This window comes from Vombatus ursinus, unplaced genomic scaffold (genome assembly GCF_900497805.2).
Source record: "Vombatus ursinus unplaced genomic scaffold, bare-nosed wombat genome assembly UNPS02009573.1, whole genome shotgun sequence".
Taxonomy (NCBI): Eukaryota; Metazoa; Chordata; class Mammalia; order Diprotodontia; family Vombatidae; genus Vombatus; species Vombatus ursinus.
The window spans coordinates 24,840,098-24,850,719 of record NW_020949351.1 but is presented as its reverse complement, the minus strand read 5'-3'; positions in this window follow the sequence as shown (position 1 = coordinate 24,850,719).

Below are 10,622 nucleotides of genomic sequence, written 5' to 3'. Positions count from 1 at the left end.
AACATTTCTCTCAAACGATTGTTGGGAAGATTACATGAGATAATTATAAAGCTCATAGTACAGTACCTGGGACATAATGGGCACTTAATAAATGCTTATCCCCCCCACCCCCACCCCCCAAAAAAGGTCAACTTACCTTTCCTATAGGCCTTAACCTTTATTTCCAAGATGTGTCTCAACTTATTGGGCAAATGACAGAATTTCTCATTTATTCATGTTTTCCAGATCCCAGAAAAAAGAATTTTAAAACTGTGAGCAGCTTTACAGATCATCTTTTCTGACCCCATGTCTATTCCTGGTTGGAAAACTGATGATAAGGGTGACTAAGTGATTTGATTAATGTTACACTGTTGGTAACAAAGTCCGAATAGAGGATTGGAGGTTTCAGAGCAAGAAAGATTCTTACAATTCACCTCTTTCAGCTGCTTCATTTTACAGATAAAGAAAATAAGGCTTAGGAAGATTGGATAGATGACTTACTCAAGGTCACACAGGTAGGAAGGGCCAGAGACAAGGACAAATTAATTCAAACATGAAAACATAGCTAAATAAAGAGAATTTTGATAGCAGTAGTAGCTTGAAGATGCCATACTGAAAATGGGTAACTTGCCTTCCAGAGCATACCTTTTGTATGCATACAGAAAATTGGAGGTGGAAGGGACCTACTCTAGTCCACCCTCCTCATGTTACCGATGAAAAAAATGAACTTGAAGAGTTTAAATGGTCACAAAATTATCTGGTAGCAAAGTCAGGCTAGATGCCAGGTTTTTGGATTCCTGGCTCTTTGTACTCCCTGGTCAAAAACTGGATTTGTTTTACATGAAAATTAGTGGGAGCACACTTTTCTTCTATAAAAACTCACTCACATATAGCATAATATTTTCAATATCTATGACAACTTAAAAGTCAAAGGTATAATGAAATTCTTAGAGAAAACTTGCAGGATCTCAGAAGTCAGGAATGGCAAATAGCCTCTTAGCTCATAGCATTGCTGCCTAAATAGGCCCTTTTTTACTTCTTCCAGTTAGATTTTAAATTGTCATTCCATATTTTTTTCTTGACTTTTATTGATTCTTCCCTAACTCTTCTTGAATTTCTTTTCACACTCATTTCCATCTAAGTCTATAGGAGTCTCTCACTTTGTTCATGTCTCGCCTGCATTAGTCTCCCTGCCTCAGGGATCTCTCCTTTCAAATCTTCCTCTATACAACTGGAAAAATATTATCCCTAAAGTTTAGGTTGGATCACATTATCCAACTGCTCAAGAATCTTCAAAAGCTCCCCAATGCCTTTATATAAAATGCAAATTTTGCAGTTTGGTATTCAAAGGCAAAGTCTGGCTCCTAGCAGACTCTCCTGACTTATTTCACACTACTTTCATTCAGGAGGAAACTGAATTTCAAAGATGTGAGGACTTAACAAACACAGGTAGTCAATGATAGAGCCAGGATACAAAATAATATCTCTAGGTTCCTCTCAAATTGGCCTCCTTCCTTTTCTTCAAACTTGGCATTCCTTGGCCAGCCTCTGAACCTTTGCATTGGCTATTTCACATGCCTAGAATACATTCCCTTCTCATCTCTGCCCCTTAGGGGGATTGGCTTCCTTTAAGGATCATCTCAGGAGTCACTTCCACTGGGTAGCCTCAGTTATTAGCGTCCTCTCTCCTTAAATTACATTTTATTTACTTATCTTTGTATTGTTGTATTCCCTTGCAGAATGAAAACTTCTTGATGGAAGGAACTCAAAATTTTATATTAAAAATGTTAAAAATTGTCTTTACATACAATTGGAAAAATACTATCTACTAGAAAATTAAAAAAAAATGCTTGTTGAATTGAGTATCATCACCCATTTGGGTTCAGTAGATACGGCTTTAGCCTTGGCTAAAGCTACCTACTGAGCATTTGTGAATACAATGGCATACAGTAATGACTGATGCTTGTTGCTTTTTGTTTTATAATAGCTGACATTTATATAGCAATTCATACACATTACTTCATTTAATCCACAACACATTCTTGTTGGATAGGTAGCATGAGTATTATGAACCCCAATTTACAGATGAGGAAGCTGAAGCTGAGGAAAAGTAAGTGACTAGCGCATGGTCATATACTAACAAGTATGAGGGGCAGGATAGAAATCCAGGTCTCATCTGACTCCCAGTCCAACATTTCTCACTGTACCTGATTTCCTCTTACTTGTGTCTTCTACATTCCCTCACATTCACTATAATAGTTTTCTTTTTTATAAATTGACATCTCTAAGAAGATGAACCAAAATGATAAAAGATTAAGCTTGGCAGCATTCCATTGCATGCCTTATGAATCCTTGCTCCCTATTTCCCTAAAAGTCAGCAGTATCTCTAACTCTGAAGAGTACAGTAGTGCTAGGCAAATGCCTAATGATGGGATGATGGGCTAGGCAGAAGTGGATGGAAGGCGATAAAAAAAGAGACAGATGGTGGTGGAAAACAATAAAGATAGAGGCAGGAGTAAAGGAATGAAGCAGTAGATAAATGGGGAGAGTAAAGGCAGGAAAAGATACCCGTAGTATCTTTTAAATGAAAAATATTTGACTAGGTAGCAGAAGACATGGCTTCCGAGTTCAGCTCTGCACTAACTAGCTGATGACCTTGGACAAATCTCGTAAACCCTCTGGGCTTCAGTTTCTTTATTCTTAAAAATTGAGTTTGGACTAGATAATTTATCATGTTCTTTTTAGCTATTTTTCTAGAAGTGTAGGTAAGTTGTAAAGTGAGTGTCACCAACAACTACAACCGATTCCATTCTTTCTGCTTGTACTCTCAGTCACTCTCACTCATCTTTCTCATTTGTTTTTAGGTCTTCAGTTAGTTTCTAAACCAACTGAAAGTGGCTCTAAAACTCTAAAACAAACTGAAGTTCCTCAAGTTGAAACCAGACAATAAATGAATTTACAAAGGTGAGTTGGCTTTGATGATCCCTCTTCCTTCTCTACAATCTTGTCATTATTTCTCTTGCTTTTTGAAATCTTCTTCCTTGTCTTTTAAGTAGAAGAGGGAGTGGTCAAATGAAGTAAATGTCTGTTTGACAAAGAATAAAATACACCACTGAATTTCTGAGTCTCACATGATGTACGTCTAGCATAAAGATAAAAGGAAAAAAAAAGACTTCAAATGAAATATCTTTTTCCTTTAAAAGTTTGAAAGAGATTGTATTTGGAGGGTTATAGATTAGGATACTAGTGGAGAGTCATTTCCTGAACTGTGGAGACTGAATATCCCTAAACAGGCTCTCCATTTTAAATCCTACTCAACCCATCAGGATGTCTATAAAATCAAAGTAATATCACCACATTCATGCTTCATTATTCTGATGGAATTTGAAGGAAGGAACTCACAGCTCTCAGAATCAGTACAAGGTTGGGAGGCAGTAACCAAGCAGACAGCCCTCCCAGTGCGCCGAGTTCAAGAGTCAAACAAAGATAGAGGGGCTGAGGTGGGATGTTAATTTTTAATCAACCTGTTATCTCTGTCTCATCTCCTTTTCTCCATAACCAAGAAAAAAAAGTGTTATTTTTTCCCCTGAAATTCCCTAATGTGTGACCCAGCAGTCCGTATCATCTTACAGAGAGTGAATAGAAAAGTTCAGGGCAGACTGTGTGGTCAGTATTTTCAATAACCCCCCTGCTAACCATTACATCATCCAGCTACTCTCTAAGAGGATTTTCAGCAGGCTTGGCTTCGTTATTAAAATAGTAATTAATTTTTTCCTCTTCACAAAACCCGAGGACCTTCAAATGGAAGCCTCAGGAGCAAGGGCAGGTTCCTTTTGAAAGTGGCCTTTCTAGAAACCATAATCGGCTCTCCAACTTTACAGTACACATGTTCCCCAGTAAATGTGATTAAAGAGCCACACAAAAACCCCCTTGCAGAAAATTAATTCAGTTTCCAGAATAAAAAGTTTGATAAAGTTGTGCAATGCTCCAATGACAACATATAATAGAAGTGCAGAGTTTTATCCCCTTGAAGGATAAATGGGCGGCCAGAAAGGTCTGGTGGTTCCCAGAGTAAAAACATCTGCTACAGCTAATTCACTTTAGCTTTTGATTGTAAAATTCATTAGCCATATCAGGCAGCTGTAGTTTCAAACATGTTGCTAGGAAGTACAGTTTTATAGGCTGGGATGCTTGTTTGTTCTCCTCTGTGGTGGGAAGGTCTTATAACACCCCTGCCTCAATGACAAGCATCCTCCTAGAGTTTCACTGGGGACAGCAGAGAGAGGGGTGTCTATTCTGGATCATGGTTCCATCATGAACCCCACAATTTGTCACCTTCATCTCTACCCATATCAATGACACAGAGGAGGGAACGGGATGAGAAGAGTGTTGGTGCCATTAGCAATAGAATTTCAAATGGAGAGATGTAACAAAAACAGTACTAATGTATGACAACTTTTTCATTTGATTGCTCCATGTTAAATATTTATAACTTCTAAGCTGTGTGGAATGGAGTTTTTAAAATACAGAAGCCTAACAGAAGAACTCAAAATATTGTGGGAATGGGATGATATAAATATCCCTGCTCTCCTGTTTGTTACTGGAGTTGCACCCAGGATGCTTTCTCTGAGCCTACAGTAGACGAACTTCCATCTGGATATTTTTATTTAATTACAAAAAAAGTTATTTTACCCTCTTTTGCAATAATCTACTGAACAGTATCCATAAAAGAAAATAATGACCTGTTCCAAAGTTATTTCTGTTTGAAGTTCACTGAATAAGATAAGAATAATGATTTTTCTTCAAGAAATGAATAGAACCAACAAATAAAATTACTACAATCTATGTGGAATTAAAATTTCTCAAAAGTTAGAGACTTAGCTGAAGAAATTAAGATCATGTGGGAACAAATATCATTCCCATCAGTATGTCTTTTACTAGAGTTATCCTAAGGATATTTTAAGTGAGGCTTAAAAAAATGAGCTTATATCCCAATACTTATATTCAATTAATAACGACAACAACAATAATGATAGCATTTATATAGCACTTTAAGGTTTGCAGTACACTTTACAAATATCTCATTTTTTGGGAAGTAGATGCTATTACTATCCTCATTTTACAGATGAGGTTAAGTGGCTTGTCCAGAGTCACACAGCTAGAAAGCATGTGAGTCCTTATGAGAACTTGAATCTTTCTGACTTAGGTCCAATGCTCTATCTGCTGGATAACATAGCTGCAAAAAGGAGTTATTCTGTTTACCTGGGCAGTAATCTACCCAAATTAAGCACAAAGAAATAGTAGCAGGTGGTGTCTTAGGATAGTATCAGTCAAAACTCCATTGAATATAAGATGAAAACAAGAACAACAATAGATAACATTTATATAGCACTTTAAGGTTGGCAAAACACTTACCATACCATTCATTCGATCCTCCCAACTACATGTGAAGTAGATGTTTTCTTATCCCCATTTTCTAGATAGGGAAGCAGAAACTGAGGGAGTTTAAGTGACTTGCCCAGGGCCACACAGTTAGTAAACACCTGCATCAGAATTCAAACTCAGGTCTTCTTGACTCAAAGTCCAACACTCAAGCTGCCTCTCTGTGGTAGCAATAATTGACATTTATATAGTTTTATACAACTTTATTATTTATGTACCTCTAAGGTTTGGAAAGGGGAGTATATACTTTATCTCCTTGGAAGGTCCATCTCTTTAAAGGTGGCTGCTAAATAGAACCAGAATTGGGGACTTGACCCCTTCCTACTATCTTAGAAAATATATTCTTTTCAGTAACAGGATGAAAGATGTAGGTGATTTTGTTTTTTCACTAATCCTTTTAAAAGAAGAGGCTCAGGCTAAAATAAGTGTTTGGTTTTTTGCCTTGTCTGGGCTTCAGAGCTGATGTGCATAACCACACAACAGCACAGGGGAACTCCATCTAGGGTCTGTGAACTTAAAAATTATTTTTATAACTATATTCAATATACTTAGTTTCCTTTCTAATTTTATATATTTTATTTTGGTCTTTTAAAAATACTGCTCTGAGGAGTCCATAGGCTTTACCAGACTGCCAAAAGGGTCTAGGACATAAAAAAGGTTTAGAATCCCTGGGGGGATTCATAGTTGCAGAAAATTTTGAGGAGGAGCAGGAAGGGTTTGGAAAAATCACACACATATTAAATACACACAAATAAACACATGTGTATATGAATACACATACATATGTGTACACATACATGTATTTGTCATCTACCACATAGAGTTGTCATGGGGATCTAATAAGATAAGTGTATGAAAATGCTTTGAAAACCTTAAAGCTTTGTGGAAGTTATATATTACATATTAAAGTACATTCTATATTATTATTCTATATACATTATACAGATGCACATTCATATATATGTAAACATGGGCATGCACACACATATATGTGTGTGTATATATGTGTGTGTGTGTGTATATATATATATTATATATATAATATACATACACATAAAACAGATACATATATAGAATTGGGGGCTACTTTTACATACAGATGTTTTAAAATGCCCCTTTAAGTCTTCTTTCCTTGCCAAACCCAGGCATCATACAGGATTATACACAGAGGTGAGACATGTCTGTTTGCTCTCTTCCTGCTCCTATTGGCCGCCGATGGGTGATGCAATTAGGCCCACTGATCCGAACTCGTTCGGGGCTGGGGGGGTGGGGGGAGATTCATTTAAACTCCAGGCTTTCTCAGGCCTCTTCTGTGCGCTGGTCTGTCTCCTCAGGACTTTTCGGCATTGCTGGCCAGCCACTCTGCCTGGGATGCTGGGAGTCATCAGGTGACACAAAGTCTCTTCTCTGTTTCTTTCCGTCCCCAGCCCTGCCTGCTGGGAACACCCCGAGGGATGAAGGAGGCGAAGGAAGTGTAAATTGCATACTAAAAAACTTTAACAAAAGTATATTTTGGCAGGGTGCAAAGGGGGGCTGGGTCCTCTTCGGATCACAGTGGGCTATTCTTGTTTCATTTCTAGCTGAGCTGAATAGATACCGTGTCCTGGAGCCTGGAGAGCAAGCAGCAGATGCTGCGCCTCAGCGAGGTCTGGCTTCTGTCAGGGGGCTGCGGAGGGAGCCACTCCTTCTCTAGCTATCCTTCACATGGCAGCCTGGTTGCCGCAGCACTTCCACCAAATCCGGGCCCATTTTGAACAAAGACAATAAGGAAGATGGATTGCAAGGCTTCTTTTAGAGCTTCTGTGGGGTAAAGCTTGGGGGCGGGATGGAGGAGAGAATCCAGAGTTCTTACTCACACTTGATTACAGATTTCATGTCCCCAACTGCATGAGGGAGAAATCTCATATCTTTCAAGTAAATGATTAAAGTATGTCAATTAATCAATATTTATTAAACGTTTAGTACTTGTCAGATACTATGCTAAACATTGGAAACGCCTGGAAATGTATGTACAGAGCATATTTGTAACTATAAGTCATTGAGCTGTTATTAGGGATATGGGGGATGTGTGAACAGGAATTGTCATTTATTCCATATAGGAAACACCCAGTACAGATATTCTCTCCACCAATGAAACTCAGCAACTCCTCTGTAACTTAAAGCTTTACAGTGCTCCCTGAGGCACAGAGAAATTAGGGGGTTTGCTCTGCCTCACACAGCTAGTATGTGTCCAAGTATTTCCAACTCCTATGATCAGCTCTCTCCCACAATGCCACATTGCCTCTCATAGACTCTTGATTACTATTAGGATCATCATTATCAGCAGTGTCACTACTTTATCACTCTCCAAACATTAATTTTTTTTCCTATTTGACCTAATGTGTAAAGGAAAAATAATAGGTATGCCTGTGCCAAGAAACAATGAAGTCATAGAGCTTTAGGGCTAGAAGGGAACTGAGAGATCATCTGTTCTAGAGGTTCTTAACCTGGGTTTCATGGATGGAAGTACATGGATAGGTTGAACTTGAATAGGAAAACAATACATCTTTGTTTAAATATAGTTGATTTCTTTTGTAATCCTTTGTATTTTTATTAAATACTTTACTTAGAAGGAGCCCATTGACTTCAACATATTGTCAAATGCGTGCATGACACACAATAATTAATTTAACTCACTCATTGAAATCAAGACCTGGAGAAGCTGGGACTTGCCCCAGGTAACTGAGTTCTTTAGGGCCAGAGTCAAAACCTTTATCTCAGCCTTCTGATTCTCAGTCCAGTTCTCCATGCTGCAAGGATGTCAGGAACCCTTCTCCCTCCCAAATGAATGTGTCCTAAAGAAAGATACTAGGAACAATGGACAATGTTGGAGTCAGTCTGGATGATAACTGCCCAAGCAAAAAGTACAACCCAATGCTCCTTCCCTTCCTCAATTCTGATAAAATTTAGGAACCAAAAGGAAGATTGAGAAAGGTAGAGAGAAAAGGTCTTACCAAGTTAGGGTAATGCTTTTTATCTGAGACCATTGCATCATACCTAAAAAAAAGATACCCACAAATTAATTGGCCAATGTCAATATATCCTATTATATCCCTCTTCTAAATCCCAATGATTTATATTTGAGGGTTTCCATCTAGAAGTAAACTGACTAATAATAAGTTTTCCATTTACTTACTTCCCTGAGTGATAACTTTCTTAAAAAATATATACACATGTATTTATTTTCATATATGTATATGCATATATATACACACATATATTTTATTATATAACAAATGTATTTTAATATATACATACATAGGCAACTAGGTGGTACAGTGGATAGCGTGCCACACCTAGAGTCAGGAAGCTCATCTTCCTGAGTTCAAATCTGGCCTTAAACACTTGCTAGCTGTATGACATTGGGAAAATCACTTCACCCTATTTGGCTCAGTTTCCTCATCTATTAAATGATCTGGAGAAAGAAATGGTAAACCACGTTAGTATCTTGGTCACAAAAACCAAGAATGTGGCCACAAAGAGTTGGATGCAACTGAAAATGACTGAACAACAATAACAATATATAAATATGTAAATACATGTATATATAGGTAGCTATATTTTAAGAAAGATGTCACTCAGAGAAATAAGTATAAGGAAAATTTATAGCTTACTTCTAGATGGCAGTTCTTAAATATAAATCATTTGGTTATATATACATATGCACATATTATTTATACATAGGTGAATGTATGTATATATGTGTATATATGTATGTGTATATATTTGCATATATTTAGTGACCATAAACAAAAGACATTAAAATAAGCACAGGATTCAAAATTATACATAAAACCAGACACTTCCATTATTTTTAGTCTGCTTTAAAATGTGTATATCTTCAACTTTAACAAAAAAGTAACTGAAACATATTTTTCATTTACATGTCTCCTGTGCAAATACCATATTTCCATGGCAGCCTACTATTTTCTATGTATACTGGAATGACTGTCCCATACTATAGGGCCCTGGAAAAGTCACAGATTTATAAGTCACTTTATTCCTCACCAAAAGGAGGGGGCCGGGATGATGTGCCTGAGAGCTTCCCTTCTCTGGTACTCACTGTCTGTGTTATTTATTTCTTACATAGCATATGCTGCCTTGTGTTGTTATTTATCTTTTATGCTATTTAACTTCTGATCAACCCCCAGCTAGACTGTAAGGTATATGAGGGTAGGACCTAAACCAGATGACCATTGAAATTCCTCCCAGCATTCTGTGTTGACATTTCACTAAGGTTCGGTTTTGGGCTGAGGAAGGTCAACATCGCCTCTTATGGAATCAATGTTGATTAGTGAAGAATATAAGGCAGGGAAATATGCATTTGTTTTGCTGCTGTCCCAGGATTCCCTACTTCACAACATGCCATGATGTCACAGCATCAGTAGCCTCAGTAATAGCAAAGGGAAAATGCTTGCATAGTTTACAGCAGCATTGATTATTGCAAAAAGAGGAGCAGTGATAGATCTGGAAATAGATTCCCTGGCATAGTCAGGGATCCACTCCTGAGACCAGGAGTCCTTAATCTTTTTATACATCATGGACCCTTTTGGGTGAAGCCTGTGGACCCTTCTCAGAAAAAATATTTTTAAATGAATAAATGAAACATGTAGGATTATAAAGGAAGCCAATTAAATTGAAATGCATTTATCAGATATTTCTTTTTAAGTTCATAGATCTCAAGATAGACCTGAGCTAGAATATTAGCCCAAGGTTAAAACAGCTAATATGGGCTTTCATGCAATTTCAGACATGAGTCAGTAAGAATGACAAGCCTTATGCCAATTCATTTACAGCATTAAGAAAAGGTCCAATGTGGATTAAGTATTGGAGTAAGACCAACTATGTTAAAATTTTAAGGACTGGTCAATCCCAAGAAGAACATCATTTTATCTAGGTTTGATTGGGGACACACCTGAATTACATCATATATTTGTCTAGAAATACAAGTGTCATTGATCTTGGGGCAGAGTCCCCTATCTAGACCAGTTGAGGGATATAAGCACAAAAAGGAACAATTACAGAAATATATGGTAGGCCGTATAGAGCAGGTCACAAAAAAACTGGCAGTGTTGGTGCCTATAAATTGGGGGGGATACTAAGGCACTAAATAGCAACAGTCTATTTCAATCAAGTTCTATAGACTTCAACAAGCCAGGTCT